A 17,329-nucleotide genomic window follows, 5' to 3' on the forward strand; every position below is an offset into this window, starting at 1 on the left:
GACCTAATTTAAAAAAAAAATATATATATGTAGCCACATGCATGTGGAAGGAGTGGAATTCTTAAGTGTATATAACTTGACTTGCATGTATTTCACGTAAAAATATTTCACCATGCAGATGGGTATTGAAAAATAAATAAATTTATGAATGATTTATTTTCTGTTTTCTTCATTCATTGATAGCTAGATATGTTGAATATTACATCCAAGTAAATTAGTAAAAAAAATCATAGAACAATTATGTTTGGTAGGAATGCAAAATTATAAGTAAAAAAATGTCTACAACACCCGGTATTCCCAGGCGGTCACCCATCCAAGTACTAACCGGGCTCGACGTTGCTTAACTTCGGTGATCGGACGAGAACCGGTGTTTTCAACGTGATATGGTCGTAGACACAGAAGTGTTAAAATTTTTGATATATAAGGTTAGGTAGTAGCATTTTTGAAAAGAAATTTATATAAAACAGATTTTTTCAGAAGCAAAACTTTACATTAATTGTTTGGTAGAAATGCAAAATTATAGGTACAAAAAATGTCTACAACACCCGGTATTCCCAGGCGGTCACCCATCCAAGTACTAACCGGGCTCGACGTTGCTTAACTTCGGTGATCGGACGAGAACCGGTGTTTTCAACGTGATATGGTCGTAGACACAGAAGTGTCAAAATGTTTGATATATAAAGTTAGGAAGTAGCAATTTTGAACAGATCTAGAATTTGTATAAAAAAAAATTTCAGGTTTAAGATAGAAGCAAAACTAAACACTTACTGCACGATCCAGAGAGTGGAAGATAGTAAAACTAGGCAAGTACACATGGACTTTATAGTAGAAAAAAATTGCAGAGAAGACAGAGAGATTTAGAATATGGGACAAGCTATATTTTATTTGTGACTAATACCATGCAACAATTTCAGACTCTTTTTGAAAAATTTTGGTAGCCCTTAAAAGGGCTGTTTAAGCTTTAAAAGCATCAGGATGCTTCCTTTATTTACTTCTTCTTTGGTGTCTTTGCCTTCTTTGGTTTAGCTGCAGCCTTTGTCTTCTTGGGAGATTTTGTGGCTTTCTTTGCAGATTTGGCAGCAGGTTTTGCAGCAGGTTTCTTTGCAGCTGGTTTCTTTGCTTTTGGTTTAGCTGCTTTCTTTTCACCTGCTGGTTTCTTTGCTGCAGGTTTCTTTGCGGCAGTCTTTTTGGTAGGTGTCTTTGCCTTCTTTGGCTTGGCGGCTTTAGGTTTAACTACTTTCTTTGCTGGTTTCTTAGCTGGTTTAGCCACTTCCCCAATCTTAAAGCTTCCAGAAGCGCCGGTACCCTTCGACTGTTTCAAGCTATTGCTCTTCACTCCTGATTTCAGAGCTAACTTCAAGTGAGTGTTTACTGTTTTTGCATCGCTACCAACGCTGAAGTTTGCTAAGATATACTTAAGGATGGCTTGACGGCTGGAGCCTCCACGCTCTTTCAAAGCAGATATAGCCTTTCCGACCATCTCGCTGTATTTTGGATGAGTAGCTACTTTCTTTGGTTTAGCTGCAACTTTCTTCTTTGGTGACTTAGCTGGGGTCTTTACTACTGGTGCTGGTGCGTCTGACATTTTGCGGTTTTGGTTGTTGAACGATGTGTGCGAATGAACGACAGATTACAATGTTTTCCAAACCTCACTGACATAGTGTAATTATCTATCTAACGCGGACCTCGACGAGAGCACCCTTAAACTTTCATGACAATCTAATTCAAACAGATCGACAAGAAAATCTGTGTGCTTGTTCGACAAGTTTTAATCATTTGTTTCAAATAAATTGTACGTTTTGATATATAAATCATACACGAAAATCTTCAGCAGGAATTTTTCTTTCAGAATATGTCATAAGAATTAAACAAAATACCACGAGTAAAGAAATATTTACGATTAATGTACAACTTGTCAATTTCTCTCGTGCGATTCTTCATCAGAAAACGTGTTGTATTATTTCACAAAAACTAGATTGTGCCGTAAAAATGATATACCTTTGTAGTAAAATCATTTCTTTATATGTTTTTGCTTTCAGATATACGTAGAAATAAAGAGACTTCCCAAAAATTTAGATTTTGCCTTCGATATGAAAGCACACAAAGATGGCAAACTTCGAAAGCGGGACTTCCTTGACCGAGATGAAAAACGTTTCAAATATTCGAATTTTTTACTGGAACTTTACAAGCTATAATTAGTATTTATTGTTTATTATTTGTTTTTGCTATAATGAATTTTTGCTAATCAGAATTCTTTCAGAAAAATAGTGAATCATATAAGCCCTGGTCAAAAAGAAAGAGGCGATTTCAAATGACGACAAAAGGCGGATACCATATTATCACAGACGACCTAATTTAAAAAAAAAATATATATATGTAGCCACATGCATGTGGAAGGAGTGGAATTCTTAAGTGTATATAACTTGACTTGCATGTATTTCACGTAAAAATATTTCACCATGCAGATGGGTATTGAAAAATAAATAAATTTATGAATGATTTATTTTCTGTTTTCTTCATTCATTGATAGCTAGATATGTTGAATATTACATCCAAGTAAATTAGTAAAAAAAATCATAGAACAATTATGTTTGGTAGGAATGCAAAATTATAAGTAAAAAAATGTCTACAACACCCGGTATTCCCAGGCGGTCACCCATCCAAGTACTAACCGGGCTCGACGTTGCTTAACTTCGGTGATCGGACGAGAACCGGTGTTTTCAACGTGATATGGTCGTAGACACAGAAGTGTTAAAATTTTTGATATATAAGGTTAGGTAGTAGCATTTTTGAAAAGAAATTTATATAAAACAGATTTTTTCAGAAGCAAAACTTTACATTAATTGTTTGGTAGAAATGCAAAATTATAGGTACAAAAAATGTCTACAACACCCGGTATTCCCAGGCGGTCACCCATCCAAGTACTAACCGGGCTCGACGTTGCTTAACTTCGGTGATCGGACGAGAACCGGTGTTTTCAACGTGATATGGTCGTAGACACAGAAGTGTCAAAATGTTTGATATATAAAGTTAGGAAGTAGCAATTTTGAACAGATCTAGAATTTGTATAAAAAAAAATTTCAGGTTTAAGATAGAAGCAAAACTAAACACTTACTGCACGATCCAGAGAGTGGAAGATAGTAAAACTAGGCAAGTACACATGGACTTTATAGTAGAAAAAAATTGCAGAGAAGACAGAGAGATTTAGAATATGGGACAAGCTATATTTTATTTGTGACTAATACCATGCAACAATTTCAGACTCTTTTTGAAAAATTTTGGTAGCCCTTAAAAGGGCTGTTTAAGCTTTAAAAGCATCAGGATGCTTCCTTTATTTACTTCTTCTTTGGTGTCTTTGCCTTCTTTGGTTTAGCTGCAGCCTTTGTCTTCTTGGGAGATTTTGTGGCTTTCTTTGCAGATTTGGCAGCAGGTTTTGCAGCAGGTTTCTTTGCAGCTGGTTTCTTTGCTTTTGGTTTAGCTGCTTTCTTTTCACCTGCTGGTTTCTTTGCTGCAGGTTTCTTTGCGGCAGTCTTTTTGGTAGGTGTCTTTGCCTTCTTTGGCTTGGCGGCTTTAGGTTTAACTACTTTCTTTGCTGGTTTCTTAGCTGGTTTAGCCACTTCCCCAATCTTAAAGCTTCCAGAAGCGCCGGTACCCTTCGACTGTTTCAAGCTATTGCTCTTCACTCCTGATTTCAGAGCTAACTTCAAGTGAGTGTTTACTGTTTTTGCATCGCTACCAACGCTGAAGTTTGCAAAGATATACTTAAGGATGGCTTGACGGCTGGAGCCTCCACGCTCTTTCAAAGCAGATATAGCCTTTCCGACCATCTCGCTGTATTTTGGATGAGTAGCTACTTTCTTTGGTTTAGCTGCAACTTTCTTCTTTGGTGACTTAGCTGGGGTCTTTACTACTGGTGCTGGTGCGTCTGACATTTTGCGGTTTTGGTTGTTGAACGATGTGTGCGAATGAACGACAGATTACAATGTTTTCCAAACCTCACTGACATAGTGTAATTATCTATCTAACGCGGACCTCGACGAGAGCACCCTTAAACTTTCATGACAATCTAATTCAAACAGATCGACAAGAAAATCTGTGTGCTTGTTCGACAAGTTTTAATCATTTGTTTCAAATAAATTGTACGTTTTGATATATAAATCATACACGAAAATCTTCAGCAGGAATTTTTCTTTCAGAATATGTCATAAGAATTAAACAAAATACCACGAGTAAAGAAATATTTACGATTAATGTACAACTTGTCAATTTCTCTCGTGCGATTCTTCATCAGAAAACGTGTTGTATTATTTCACAAAAACTAGATTGTGCCGTAAAAATGATATACCTTTGTAGTAAAATCATTTCTTTATATGTTTTTGCTTTCAGATATACGTAGAAATAAAGAGACTTCCCAAAAATTTAGATTTTGCCTTCGATATGAAAGCACACAAAGATGGCAAACTTCGAAAGCGGGACTTCCTTGACCGAGATGAAAGACGTTTCAAATATTCGAATTTTTTACTGGAACTTTACAAGCTATAATTAGTATTTATTGTTTATTATTTGTTTTTGCTATAATGAATTTTTGCTAATCAGAATTCTTTCAGAAAAATAGTGAATCATATAAGCCCTGGTCAAAAAGAAAGAGGCGATTTCAAATGACGACAAAAGGCGGATACCATATTATCACAGACGACCTAATTTAAAAAAAAAATATATATATGTAGCCACATGCATGTGGAAGGAGTGGAATTCTTAAGTGTATATAACTTGACTTGCATGTATTTCACGTAAAAATATTTCACCATGCAGATGGGTATTGAAAAATAAATAAATTTATGAATGATTTATTTTCTGTTTTCTTCATTCATTGATAGCTAGATATGTTGAATATTACATCCAAGTAAATTAGTAAAAAAAATCATAGAACAATTATGTTTGGTAGGAATGCAAAATTATAAGTAAAAAAATGTCTACAACACCCGGTATTCCCAGGCGGTCACCCATCCAAGTACTAACCGGGCTCGACGTTGCTTAACTTCGGTGATCGGACGAGAACCGGTGTTTTCAACGTGATATGGTCGTAGACACAGAAGTGTTAAAATTTTTGATATATAAGGTTAGGTAGTAGCATTTTTGAAAAGAAATTTATATAAAACAGATTTTTTCAGAAGCAAAACTTTACATTAATTGTTTGGTAGAAATGCAAAATTATAGGTACAAAAAATGTCTACAACACCCGGTATTCCCAGGCGGTCACCCATCCAAGTACTAACCGGGCTCGACGTTGCTTAACTTCGGTGATCGGACGAGAACCGGTGTTTTCAACGTGATATGGTCGTAGACACAGAAGTGTCAAAATGTTTGATATATAAAGTTAGGAAGTAGCAATTTTGAACAGATCTAGAATTTGTATAAAAAAAAATTTCAGGTTTAAGATAGAAGCAAAACTAAACACTTACTGCACGATCCAGAGAGTGGAAGATAGTAAAACTAGGCAAGTACACATGGACTTTATAGTAGAAAAAAATTGCAGAGAAGACAGAGAGATTTAGAATATGGGACAAGCTATATTTTATTTGTGACTAATACCATGCAACAATTTCAGACTCTTTTTGAAAAATTTTGGTAGCCCTTAAAAGGGCTGTTTAAGCTTTAAAAGCATCAGGATGCTTCCTTTATTTACTTCTTCTTTGGTGTCTTTGCCTTCTTTGGTTTAGCTGCAGCCTTTGTCTTCTTGGGAGATTTTGTGGCTTTCTTTGCAGATTTGGCAGCAGGTTTTGCAGCAGGTTTCTTTGCAGCTGGTTTCTTTGCTTTTGGTTTAGCTGCTTTCTTTTCACCTGCTGGTTTCTTTGCTGCAGGTTTCTTTGCGGCAGTCTTTTTGGTAGGTGTCTTTGCCTTCTTTGGCTTGGCGGCTTTAGGTTTAACTACTTTCTTTGCTGGTTTCTTAGCTGGTTTAGCCACTTCCCCAATCTTAAAGCTTCCAGAAGCGCCGGTACCCTTCGACTGTTTCAAGCTATTGCTCTTCACTCCTGATTTCAGAGCTAACTTCAAGTGAGTGTTTACTGTTTTTGCATCGCTACCAACGCTGAAGTTTGCTAAGATATACTTAAGGATGGCTTGACGGCTGGAGCCTCCACGCTCTTTCAAAGCAGATATAGCCTTTCCGACCATCTCGCTGTATTTTGGATGAGTAGCTACTTTCTTTGGTTTAGCTGCAACTTTCTTCTTTGGTGACTTAGCTGGGGTCTTTACTACTGGTGCTGGTGCGTCTGACATTTTGCGGTTTTGGTTGTTGAACGATGTGTGCGAATGAACGACAGATTACAATGTTTTCCAAACCTCACTGACATAGTGTAATTATCTATCTAACGCGGACCTCGACGAGAGCACCCTTAAACTTTCATGACAATCTAATTCAAACAGATCGACAAGAAAATCTGTGTGCTTGTTCGACAAGTTTTAATCATTTGTTTCAAATAAATTGTACGTTTTGATATATAAATCATACACGAAAATCTTCAGCAGGAATTTTTCTTTCAGAATATGTCATAAGAATTAAACAAAATACCACGAGTAAAGAAATATTTACGATTAATGTACAACTTGTCAATTTCTCTCGTGCGATTCTTCATCAGAAAACGTGTTGTATTATTTCACAAAAACTAGATTGTGCCGTAAAAATGATATACCTTTGTAGTAAAATCATTTCTTTATATGTTTTTGCTTTCAGATATACGTAGAAATAAAGAGACTTCCCAAAAATTTAGATTTTGCCTTCGATATGAAAGCACACAAAGATGGCAAACTTCGAAAGCGGGACTTCCTTGACCGAGATGAAAGACGTTTCAAATATTCGAATTTTTTACTGGAACTTTACAAGCTATAATTAGTATTTATTGTTTATTATTTGTTTTTGCTATAATGAATTTTTGCTAATCAGAATTCTTTCAGAAAAATAGTGAATCATATAAGCCCTGGTCAAAAAGAAAGAGGCGATTTCAAATGACGACAAAAGGCGGATACCATATTATCACAGACGACCTAATTTAAAAAAAAAATATATATATGTAGCCACATGCATGTGGAAGGAGTGGAATTCTTAAGTGTATATAACTTGACTTGCATGTATTTCACGTAAAAATATTTCACCATGCAGATGGGTATTGAAAAATAAATAAATTTATGAATGATTTATTTTCTGTTTTCTTCATTCATTGATAGCTAGATATGTTGAATATTACATCCAAGTAAATTAGTAAAAAAAATCATAGAACAATTATGTTTGGTAGGAATGCAAAATTATAAGTAAAAAAATGTCTACAACACCCGGTATTCCCAGGCGGTCACCCATCCAAGTACTAACCGGGCTCGACGTTGCTTAACTTCGGTGATCGGACGAGAACCGGTGTTTTCAACGTGATATGGTCGTAGACACAGAAGTGTTAAAATTTTTGATATATAAGGTTAGGTAGTAGCATTTTTGAAAAGAAATTTATATAAAACAGATTTTTTCAGAAGCAAAACTTTACATTAATTGTTTGGTAGAAATGCAAAATTATAGGTACAAAAAATGTCTACAACACCCGGTATTCCCAGGCGGTCACCCATCCAAGTACTAACCGGGCTCGACGTTGCTTAACTTCGGTGATCGGACGAGAACCGGTGTTTTCAACGTGATATGGTCGTAGACACAGAAGTGTCAAAATGTTTGATATATAAAGTTAGGAAGTAGCAATTTTGAACAGATCTAGAATTTGTATAAAAAAAAATTTCAGGTTTAAGATAGAAGCAAAACTAAACACTTACTGCACGATCCAGAGAGTGGAAGATAGTAAAACTAGGCAAGTACACATGGACTTTATAGTAGAAAAAAATTGCAGAGAAGACAGAGAGATTTAGAATATGGGACAAGCTATATTTTATTTGTGACTAATACCATGCAACAATTTCAGACTCTTTTTGAAAAATTTTGGTAGCCCTTAAAAGGGCTGTTTAAGCTTTAAAAGCATCAGGATGCTTCCTTTATTTACTTCTTCTTTGGTGTCTTTGCCTTCTTTGGTTTAGCTGCAGCCTTTGTCTTCTTGGGAGATTTTGTGGCTTTCTTTGCAGATTTGGCAGCAGGTTTTGCAGCAGGTTTCTTTGCAGCTGGTTTCTTTGCTTTTGGTTTAGCTGCTTTCTTTTCACCTGCTGGTTTCTTTGCTGCAGGTTTCTTTGCGGCAGTCTTTTTGGTAGGTGTCTTTGCCTTCTTTGGCTTGGCGGCTTTAGGTTTAACTACTTTCTTTGCTGGTTTCTTAGCTGGTTTAGCCACTTCCCCAATCTTAAAGCTTCCAGAAGCGCCGGTACCCTTCGACTGTTTCAAGCTATTGCTCTTCACTCCTGATTTCAGAGCTAACTTCAAGTGAGTGTTTACTGTTTTTGCATCGCTACCAACGCTGAAGTTTGCTAAGATATACTTAAGGATGGCTTGACGGCTGGAGCCTCCACGCTCTTTCAAAGCAGATATAGCCTTTCCGACCATCTCGCTGTATTTTGGATGAGTAGCTACTTTCTTTGGTTTAGCTGCAACTTTCTTCTTTGGTGACTTAGCTGGGGTCTTTACTACTGGTGCTGGTGCGTCTGACATTTTGCGGTTTTGGTTGTTGAACGATGTGTGCGAATGAACGACAGATTACAATGTTTTCCAAACCTCACTGACATAGTGTAATTATCTATCTAACGCGGACCTCGACGAGAGCACCCTTAAACTTTCATGACAATCTAATTCAAACAGATCGACAAGAAAATCTGTGTGCTTGTTCGACAAGTTTTAATCATTTGTTTCAAATAAATTGTACGTTTTGATATATAAATCATACACGAAAATCTTCAGCAGGAATTTTTCTTTCAGAATATGTCATAAGAATTAAACAAAATACCACGAGTAAAGAAATATTTACGATTAATGTACAACTTGTCAATTTCTCTCGTGCGATTCTTCATCAGAAAACGTGTTGTATTATTTCACAAAAACTAGATTGTGCCGTAAAAATGATATACCTTTGTAGTAAAATCATTTCTTTATATGTTTTTGCTTTCAGATATACGTAGAAATAAAGAGACTTCCCAAAAATTTAGATTTTGCCTTCGATATGAAAGCACACAAAGATGGCAAACTTCGAAAGCGGGACTTCCTTGACCGAGATGAAAGACGTTTCAAATATTCGAATTTTTTACTGGAACTTTACAAGCTATAATTAGTATTTATTGTTTATTATTTGTTTTTGCTATAATGAATTTTTGCTAATCAGAATTCTTTCAGAAAAATAGTGAATCATATAAGCCCTGGTCAAAAAGAAAGAGGCGATTTCAAATGACGACAAAAGGCGGATACCATATTATCACAGACGACCTAATTTAAAAAAAAAATATATATATGTAGCCACATGCATGTGGAAGGAGTGGAATTCTTAAGTGTATATAACTTGACTTGCATGTATTTCACGTAAAAATATTTCACCATGCAGATGGGTATTGAAAAATAAATAAATTTATGAATGATTTATTTTCTGTTTTCTTCATTCATTGATAGCTAGATATGTTGAATATTACATCCAAGTAAATTAGTAAAAAAAATCATAGAACAATTATGTTTGGTAGGAATGCAAAATTATAAGTAAAAAAATGTCTACAACACCCGGTATTCCCAGGCGGTCACCCATCCAAGTACTAACCGGGCTCGACGTTGCTTAACTTCGGTGATCGGACGAGAACCGGTGTTTTCAACGTGATATGGTCGTAGACACAGAAGTGTTAAAATTTTTGATATATAAGGTTAGGTAGTAGCATTTTTGAAAAGAAATTTATATAAAACAGATTTTTTCAGAAGCAAAACTTTACATTAATTGTTTGGTAGAAATGCAAAATTATAGGTACAAAAAATGTCTACAACACCCGGTATTCCCAGGCGGTCACCCATCCAAGTACTAACCGGGCTCGACGTTGCTTAACTTCGGTGATCGGACGAGAACCGGTGTTTTCAACGTGATATGGTCGTAGACACAGAAGTGTCAAAATGTTTGATATATAAAGTTAGGAAGTAGCAATTTTGAACAGATCTAGAATTTGTATAAAAAAAAATTTCAGGTTTAAGATAGAAGCAAAACTAAACACTTACTGCACGATCCAGAGAGTGGAAGATAGTAAAACTAGGCAAGTACACATGGACTTTATAGTAGAAAAAAATTGCAGAGAAGACAGAGAGATTTAGAATATGGGACAAGCTATATTTTATTTGTGACTAATACCATGCAACAATTTCAGACTCTTTTTGAAAAATTTTGGTAGCCCTTAAAAGGGCTGTTTAAGCTTTAAAAGCATCAGGATGCTTCCTTTATTTACTTCTTCTTTGGTGTCTTTGCCTTCTTTGGTTTAGCTGCAGCCTTTGTCTTCTTGGGAGATTTTGTGGCTTTCTTTGCAGATTTGGCAGCAGGTTTTGCAGCAGGTTTCTTTGCAGCTGGTTTCTTTGCTTTTGGTTTAGCTGCTTTCTTTTCACCTGCTGGTTTCTTTGCTGCAGGTTTCTTTGCGGCAGTCTTTTTGGTAGGTGTCTTTGCCTTCTTTGGCTTGGCGGCTTTAGGTTTAACTACTTTCTTTGCTGGTTTCTTAGCTGGTTTAGCCACTTCCCCAATCTTAAAGCTTCCAGAAGCGCCGGTACCCTTCGACTGTTTCAAGCTATTGCTCTTCACTCCTGATTTCAGAGCTAACTTCAAGTGAGTGTTTACTGTTTTTGCATCGCTACCAACGCTGAAGTTTGCTAAGATATACTTAAGGATGGCTTGACGGCTGGAGCCTCCACGCTCTTTCAAAGCAGATATAGCCTTTCCGACCATCTCGCTGTATTTTGGATGAGTAGCTACTTTCTTTGGTTTAGCTGCAACTTTCTTCTTTGGTGACTTAGCTGGGGTCTTTACTACTGGTGCTGGTGCGTCTGACATTTTGCGGTTTTGGTTGTTGAACGATGTGTGCGAATGAACGACAGATTACAATGTTTTCCAAACCTCACTGACATAGTGTAATTATCTATCTAACGCGGACCTCGACGAGAGCACCCTTAAACTTTCATGACAATCTAATTCAAACAGATCGACAAGAAAATCTGTGTGCTTGTTCGACAAGTTTTAATCATTTGTTTCAAATAAATTGTACGTTTTGATATATAAATCATACACGAAAATCTTCAGCAGGAATTTTTCTTTCAGAATATGTCATAAGAATTAAACAAAATACCACGAGTAAAGAAATATTTACGATTAATGTACAACTTGTCAATTTCTCTCGTGCGATTCTTCATCAGAAAACGTGTTGTATTATTTCACAAAAACTAGATTGTGCCGTAAAAATGATATACCTTTGTAGTAAAATCATTTCTTTATATGTTTTTGCTTTCAGATATACGTAGAAATAAAGAGACTTCCCAAAAATTTAGATTTTGCCTTCGATATGAAAGCACACAAAGATGGCAAACTTCGAAAGCGGGACTTCCTTGACCGAGATGAAAGACGTTTCAAATATTCGAATTTTTTACTGGAACTTTACAAGCTATAATTAGTATTTATTGTTTATTATTTGTTTTTGCTATAATGAATTTTTGCTAATCAGAATTCTTTCAGAAAAATAGTGAATCATATAAGCCCTGGTCAAAAAGAAAGAGGCGATTTCAAATGACGACAAAAGGCGGATACCATATTATCACAGACGACCTAATTTAAAAAAAAAATATATATATGTAGCCACATGCATGTGGAAGGAGTGGAATTCTTAAGTGTATATAACTTGACTTGCATGTATTTCACGTAAAAATATTTCACCATGCAGATGGGTATTGAAAAATAAATAAATTTATGAATGATTTATTTTCTGTTTTCTTCATTCATTGATAGCTAGATATGTTGAATATTACATCCAAGTAAATTAGTAAAAAAAATCATAGAACAATTATGTTTGGTAGGAATGCAAAATTATAAGTAAAAAAATGTCTACAACACCCGGTATTCCCAGGCGGTCACCCATCCAAGTACTAACCGGGCTCGACGTTGCTTAACTTCGGTGATCGGACGAGAACCGGTGTTTTCAACGTGATATGGTCGTAGACACAGAAGTGTTAAAATTTTTGATATATAAGGTTAGGTAGTAGCATTTTTGAAAAGAAATTTATATAAAACAGATTTTTTCAGAAGCAAAACTTTACATTAATTGTTTGGTAGAAATGCAAAATTATAGGTACAAAAAATGTCTACAACACCCGGTATTCCCAGGCGGTCACCCATCCAAGTACTAACCGGGCTCGACGTTGCTTAACTTCGGTGATCGGACGAGAACCGGTGTTTTCAACGTGATATGGTCGTAGACACAGAAGTGTCAAAATGTTTGATATATAAAGTTAGGAAGTAGCAATTTTGAACAGATCTAGAATTTGTATAAAAAAAAATTTCAGGTTTAAGATAGAAGCAAAACTAAACACTTACTGCACGATCCAGAGAGTGGAAGATAGTAAAACTAGGCAAGTACACATGGACTTTATAGTAGAAAAAAATTGCAGAGAAGACAGAGAGATTTAGAATATGGGACAAGCTATATTTTATTTGTGACTAATACCATGCAACAATTTCAGACTCTTTTTGAAAAATTTTGGTAGCCCTTAAAAGGGCTGTTTAAGCTTTAAAAGCATCAGGATGCTTCCTTTATTTACTTCTTCTTTGGTGTCTTTGCCTTCTTTGGTTTAGCTGCAGCCTTTGTCTTCTTGGGAGATTTTGTGGCTTTCTTTGCAGATTTGGCAGCAGGTTTCTTTGCAGCTGGTTTCTTTGCTTTTGGTTTAGCTGCTTTCTTTTCACCTGCTGGTTTCTTTGCTGCAGGTTTCTTTGCGGCAGTCTTTTTGGTAGGTGTCTTTGCCTTCTTTGGCTTGGCGGCTTTAGGTTTAACTACTTTCTTTGCTGGTTTCTTAGCTGGTTTAGCCACTTCCCCAATCTTAAAGCTTCCAGAAGCGCCGGTACCCTTCGACTGTTTCAAGCTATTGCTCTTCACTCCTGATTTCAGAGCTAACTTCAAGTGAGTGTTTACTGTTTTTGCATCGCTACCAACGCTGAAGTTTGCTAAGATATACTTAAGGATGGCTTGACGGCTGGAGCCTCCACGCTCTTTCAAAGCAGATATAGCCTTTCCGACCATCTCGCTGTATTTTGGATGAGTAGCTACTTTCTTTGGTTTAGCTGCAACTTTCTTCTTTGGTGACTTAGCTGGGGTCTTTACTACTGGTGCTGGTGCGTCTGACATTTTGCGGTTTTGGTTGTTGAACGATGTGTGCGAATGAACGACAGATTACAATGTTTTCCAAACCTCACTGACATAGTGTAATTATCTATCTAACGCGGACCTCGACGAGAGCACCCTTAAACTTTCATGACAATCTAATTCAAACAGATCGACAAGAAAATCTGTGTGCTTGTTCGACAAGTTTTAATCATTTGTTTCAAATAAATTGTACGTTTTGATATATAAATCATACACGAAAATCTTCAGCAGGAATTTTTCTTTCAGAATATGTCATAAGAATTAAACAAAATACCACGAGTAAAGAAATATTTACGATTAATGTACAACTTGTCAATTTCTCTCGTGCGATTCTTCATCAGAAAACGTGTTGTATTATTTCACAAAAACTAGATTGTGCCGTAAAAATGATATACCTTTGTAGTAAAATCATTTCTTTATATGTTTTTGCTTTCAGATATACGTAGAAATAAAGAGACTTCCCAAAAATTTAGATTTTGCCTTCGATATGAAAGCACACAAAGATGGCAAACTTCGAAAGCGGGACTTCCTTGACCGAGATGAAAGACGTTTCAAATATTCGAATTTTTTACTGGAACTTTACAAGCTATAATTAGTATTTATTGTTTATTATTTGTTTTTGCTATAATGAATTTTTGCTAATCAGAATTCTTTCAGAAAAATAGTGAATCATATAAGCCCTGGTCAAAAAGAAAGAGGCGATTTCAAATGACGACAAAAGGCGGATACCATATTATCACAGACGACCTAATTTAAAAAAAAAATATATATATGTAGCCACATGCATGTGGAAGGAGTGGAATTCTTAAGTGTATATAACTTGACTTGCATGTATTTCACGTAAAAATATTTCACCATGCAGATGGGTATTGAAAAATAAATAAATTTATGAATGATTTATTTTCTGTTTTCTTCATTCATTGATAGCTAGATATGTTGAATATTACATCCAAGTAAATTAGTAAAAAAAATCATAGAACAATTATGTTTGGTAGGAATGCAAAATTATAAGTAAAAAAATGTCTACAACACCCGGTATTCCCAGGCGGTCACCCATCCAAGTACTAACCGGGCTCGACGTTGCTTAACTTCGGTGATCGGACGAGAACCGGTGTTTTCAACGTGATATGGTCGTAGACACAGAAGTGTTAAAATTTTTGATATATAAGGTTAGGTAGTAGCATTTTTGAAAAGAAATTTATATAAAACAGATTTTTTCAGAAGCAAAACTTTACATTAATTGTTTGGTAGAAATGCAAAATTATAGGTACAAAAAATGTCTACAACACCCGGTATTCCCAGGCGGTCACCCATCCAAGTACTAACCGGGCTCGACGTTGCTTAACTTCGGTGATCGGACGAGAACCGGTGTTTTCAACGTGATATGGTCGTAGACACAGAAGTGTCAAAATGTTTGATATATAAAGTTAGGAAGTAGCAATTTTGAACAGATCTAGAATTTGTATAAAAAAAAATTTCAGGTTTAAGATAGAAGCAAAACTAAACACTTACTGCACGATCCAGAGAGTGGAAGATAGTAAAACTAGGCAAGTACACATGGACTTTATAGTAGAAAAAAATTGCAGAGAAGACAGAGAGATTTAGAATATGGGACAAGCTATATTTTATTTGTGACTAATACCATGCAACAATTTCAGACTCTTTTTGAAAAATTTTGGTAGCCCTTAAAAGGGCTGTTTAAGCTTTAAAAGCATCAGGATGCTTCCTTTATTTACTTCTTCTTTGGTGTCTTTGCCTTCTTTGGTTTAGCTGCAGCCTTTGTCTTCTTGGGAGATTTTGTGGCTTTCTTTGCAGATTTGGCAGCAGGTTTTGCAGCAGGTTTCTTTGCAGCTGGTTTCTTTGCTTTTGGTTTAGCTGCTTTCTTTTCACCTGCTGGTTTCTTTGCTGCAGGTTTCTTTGCGGCAGTCTTTTTGGTAGGTGTCTTTGCCTTCTTTGGCTTGGCGGCTTTAGGTTTAACTACTTTCTTTGCTGGTTTCTTAGCTGGTTTAGCCACTTCCCCAATCTTAAAGCTTCCAGAAGCGCCGGTACCCTTCGACTGTTTCAAGCTATTGCTCTTCACTCCTGATTTCAGAGCTAACTTCAAGTGAGTGTTTACTGTTTTTGCATCGCTACCAACGCTGAAGTTTGCTAAGATATACTTAAGGATGGCTTGACGGCTGGAGCCTCCACGCTCTTTCAAAGCAGATATAGCCTTTCCGACCATCTCGCTGTATTTTGGATGAGTAGCTACTTTCTTTGGTTTAGCTGCAACTTTCTTCTTTGGTGACTTAGCTGGGGTCTTTACTACTGGTGCTGGTGCGTCTGACATTTTGCGGTTTTGGTTGTTGAACGATGTGTGCGAATGAACGACAGATTACAATGTTTTCCAAACCTCACTGACATAGTGTAATTATCTATCTAACGCGGACCTCGACGAGAGCACCCTTAAACTTTCATGACAATCTAATTCAAACAGATCGACAAGAAAATCTGTGTGCTTGTTCGACAAGTTTTAATCATTTGTTTCAAATAAATTGTACGTTTTGATATATAAATCATACACGAAAATCTTCAGCAGGAATTTTTCTTTCAGAATATGTCATAAGAATTAAACAAAATACCACGAGTAAAGAAATATTTACGATTAATGTACAACTTGTCAATTTCTCTCGTGCGATTCTTCATCAGAAAACGTGTTGTATTATTTCACAAAAACTAGATTGTGCCGTAAAAATGATATACCTTTGTAGTAAAATCATTTCTTTATATGTTTTTGCTTTCAGATATACGTAGAAATAAAGAGACTTCCCAAAAATTTAGATTTTGCCTTCGATATGAAAGCACACAAAGATGGCAAACTTCGAAAGCGGGACTTCCTTGACCGAGATGAAAGACGTTTCAAATATTCGAATTTTTTACTGGAACTTTACAAGCTATAATTAGTATTTATTGTTTATTATTTGTTTTTGCTATAATGAATTTTTGCTAATCAGAATTCTTTCAGAAAAATAGTGAATCATATAAGCCCTGGTCAAAAAGAAAGAGGCGATTTCAAATGACGACAAAAGGCGGATACCATATTATCACAGACGACCTAATTTAAAAAAAAAATATATATATGTAGCCACATGCATGTGGAAGGAGTGGAATTCTTAAGTGTATATAACTTGACTTGCATGTATTTCACGTAAAAATATTTCACCATGCAGATGGGTATTGAAAAATAAATAAATTTATGAATGATTTATTTTCTGTTTTCTTCATTCATTGATAGCTAGATATGTTGAATATTACATCCAAGTAAATTAGTAAAAAAAATCATAGAACAATTATGTTTGGTAGGAATGCAAAATTATAAGTAAAAAAATGTCTACAACACCCGGTATTCCCAGGCGGTCACCCATCCAAGTACTAACCGGGCTCGACGTTGCTTAACTTCGGTGATCGGACGAGAACCGGTGTTTTCAACGTGATATGGTCGTAGACACAGAAGTGTTAAAATTTTTGATATATAAGGTTAGGTAGTAGCATTTTTGAAAAGAAATTTATATAAAACAGATTTTTTTCAGAAGCAAAACTTTACATTAATTGTTTGGTAGAAATGCAAAATTATAGGTACAAAAAATGTCTACAACACCCGGTATTCCCAGGCGGTCACCCATCCAAGTACTAACCGGGCTCGACGTTGCTTAACTTCGGTGATCGGACGAGAACCGGTGTTTTCAACGTGATATGGTCGTAGACACAGAAGTGTCAAAATGTTTGATATATAAAGTTAGGAAGTAGCAATTTTGAACAGATCTAGAATTTGTATAAAAAAAAATTTCAGGTTTAAGATAGAAGCAAAACTAAACACTTACTGCACGATCCAGAGAGTGGAAGATAGTAAAACTAGGCAAGTACACATGGACTTTATAGTAGAAAAAAATTGCAGAGAAGACAGAGAGATTTAGAATATGGGACAAGCTATATTTTATTTGTGACTAATACCATGCAACAATTT

General features: G+C 35.8%; 16 non-coding genes across 16 annotated transcripts; all 16 read right to left on the bottom strand.

Annotated features, from left to right (window-relative positions):
• Positions 1–276: 276 nt before the first annotated feature.
• On the bottom strand, positions 277–395 carry LOC139509716 (5S ribosomal RNA). Its single transcript, XR_011661805.1, has one exon. It is a non-coding gene; the product is annotated as a 5S ribosomal RNA (ribosomal RNA).
• Positions 396–533: 138 nt separating this feature from the next.
• Positions 534–652, bottom strand: LOC139509717 (5S ribosomal RNA). Its single transcript, XR_011661806.1, has one exon. It is a non-coding gene; the product is annotated as a 5S ribosomal RNA (ribosomal RNA).
• Positions 653–2,623: 1,971 nt separating this feature from the next.
• On the bottom strand, positions 2,624–2,742 carry LOC139509718 (5S ribosomal RNA). Its single transcript, XR_011661807.1, has one exon. It is a non-coding gene; the product is annotated as a 5S ribosomal RNA (ribosomal RNA).
• A 138-nt stretch (positions 2,743–2,880) lies between these two features.
• Positions 2,881–2,999, bottom strand: LOC139509719 (5S ribosomal RNA). The gene has a single exon (XR_011661808.1). It is a non-coding gene; the product is annotated as a 5S ribosomal RNA (ribosomal RNA).
• Positions 3,000–4,970: 1,971 nt separating this feature from the next.
• LOC139509720 (5S ribosomal RNA) lies at positions 4,971–5,089 on the bottom strand. Its single transcript, XR_011661809.1, has one exon. It is a non-coding gene; the product is annotated as a 5S ribosomal RNA (ribosomal RNA).
• A 138-nt stretch (positions 5,090–5,227) lies between these two features.
• On the bottom strand, positions 5,228–5,346 carry LOC139509721 (5S ribosomal RNA). The gene has a single exon (XR_011661810.1). It is a non-coding gene; the product is annotated as a 5S ribosomal RNA (ribosomal RNA).
• Positions 5,347–7,317: 1,971 nt separating this feature from the next.
• LOC139509723 (5S ribosomal RNA) lies at positions 7,318–7,436 on the bottom strand. The gene has a single exon (XR_011661812.1). It is a non-coding gene; the product is annotated as a 5S ribosomal RNA (ribosomal RNA).
• Positions 7,437–7,574: 138 nt separating this feature from the next.
• On the bottom strand, positions 7,575–7,693 carry LOC139509724 (5S ribosomal RNA). The gene has a single exon (XR_011661813.1). It is a non-coding gene; the product is annotated as a 5S ribosomal RNA (ribosomal RNA).
• A 1,971-nt stretch (positions 7,694–9,664) lies between these two features.
• Positions 9,665–9,783, bottom strand: LOC139509726 (5S ribosomal RNA). Its single transcript, XR_011661814.1, has one exon. It is a non-coding gene; the product is annotated as a 5S ribosomal RNA (ribosomal RNA).
• Positions 9,784–9,921: 138 nt separating this feature from the next.
• LOC139509727 (5S ribosomal RNA) lies at positions 9,922–10,040 on the bottom strand. The gene has a single exon (XR_011661815.1). It is a non-coding gene; the product is annotated as a 5S ribosomal RNA (ribosomal RNA).
• A 1,971-nt stretch (positions 10,041–12,011) lies between these two features.
• On the bottom strand, positions 12,012–12,130 carry LOC139509728 (5S ribosomal RNA). Its single transcript, XR_011661816.1, has one exon. It is a non-coding gene; the product is annotated as a 5S ribosomal RNA (ribosomal RNA).
• Positions 12,131–12,268: 138 nt separating this feature from the next.
• LOC139509729 (5S ribosomal RNA) lies at positions 12,269–12,387 on the bottom strand. Its single transcript, XR_011661817.1, has one exon. It is a non-coding gene; the product is annotated as a 5S ribosomal RNA (ribosomal RNA).
• A 1,959-nt stretch (positions 12,388–14,346) lies between these two features.
• LOC139509730 (5S ribosomal RNA) lies at positions 14,347–14,465 on the bottom strand. Its single transcript, XR_011661818.1, has one exon. It is a non-coding gene; the product is annotated as a 5S ribosomal RNA (ribosomal RNA).
• A 138-nt stretch (positions 14,466–14,603) lies between these two features.
• LOC139509731 (5S ribosomal RNA) lies at positions 14,604–14,722 on the bottom strand. The gene has a single exon (XR_011661819.1). It is a non-coding gene; the product is annotated as a 5S ribosomal RNA (ribosomal RNA).
• Positions 14,723–16,693: 1,971 nt separating this feature from the next.
• LOC139509732 (5S ribosomal RNA) lies at positions 16,694–16,812 on the bottom strand. Its single transcript, XR_011661820.1, has one exon. It is a non-coding gene; the product is annotated as a 5S ribosomal RNA (ribosomal RNA).
• Positions 16,813–16,951: 139 nt separating this feature from the next.
• Positions 16,952–17,070, bottom strand: LOC139509733 (5S ribosomal RNA). Its single transcript, XR_011661821.1, has one exon. It is a non-coding gene; the product is annotated as a 5S ribosomal RNA (ribosomal RNA).
• Positions 17,071–17,329: the final 259 nt, after the last annotated feature.

Source organism: Mytilus edulis, unplaced genomic scaffold (genome assembly GCF_963676685.1).
Source record: "Mytilus edulis unplaced genomic scaffold, xbMytEdul2.2 SCAFFOLD_914, whole genome shotgun sequence".
Classification (NCBI taxonomy): domain Eukaryota; kingdom Metazoa; phylum Mollusca; class Bivalvia; order Mytilida; family Mytilidae; genus Mytilus; species Mytilus edulis.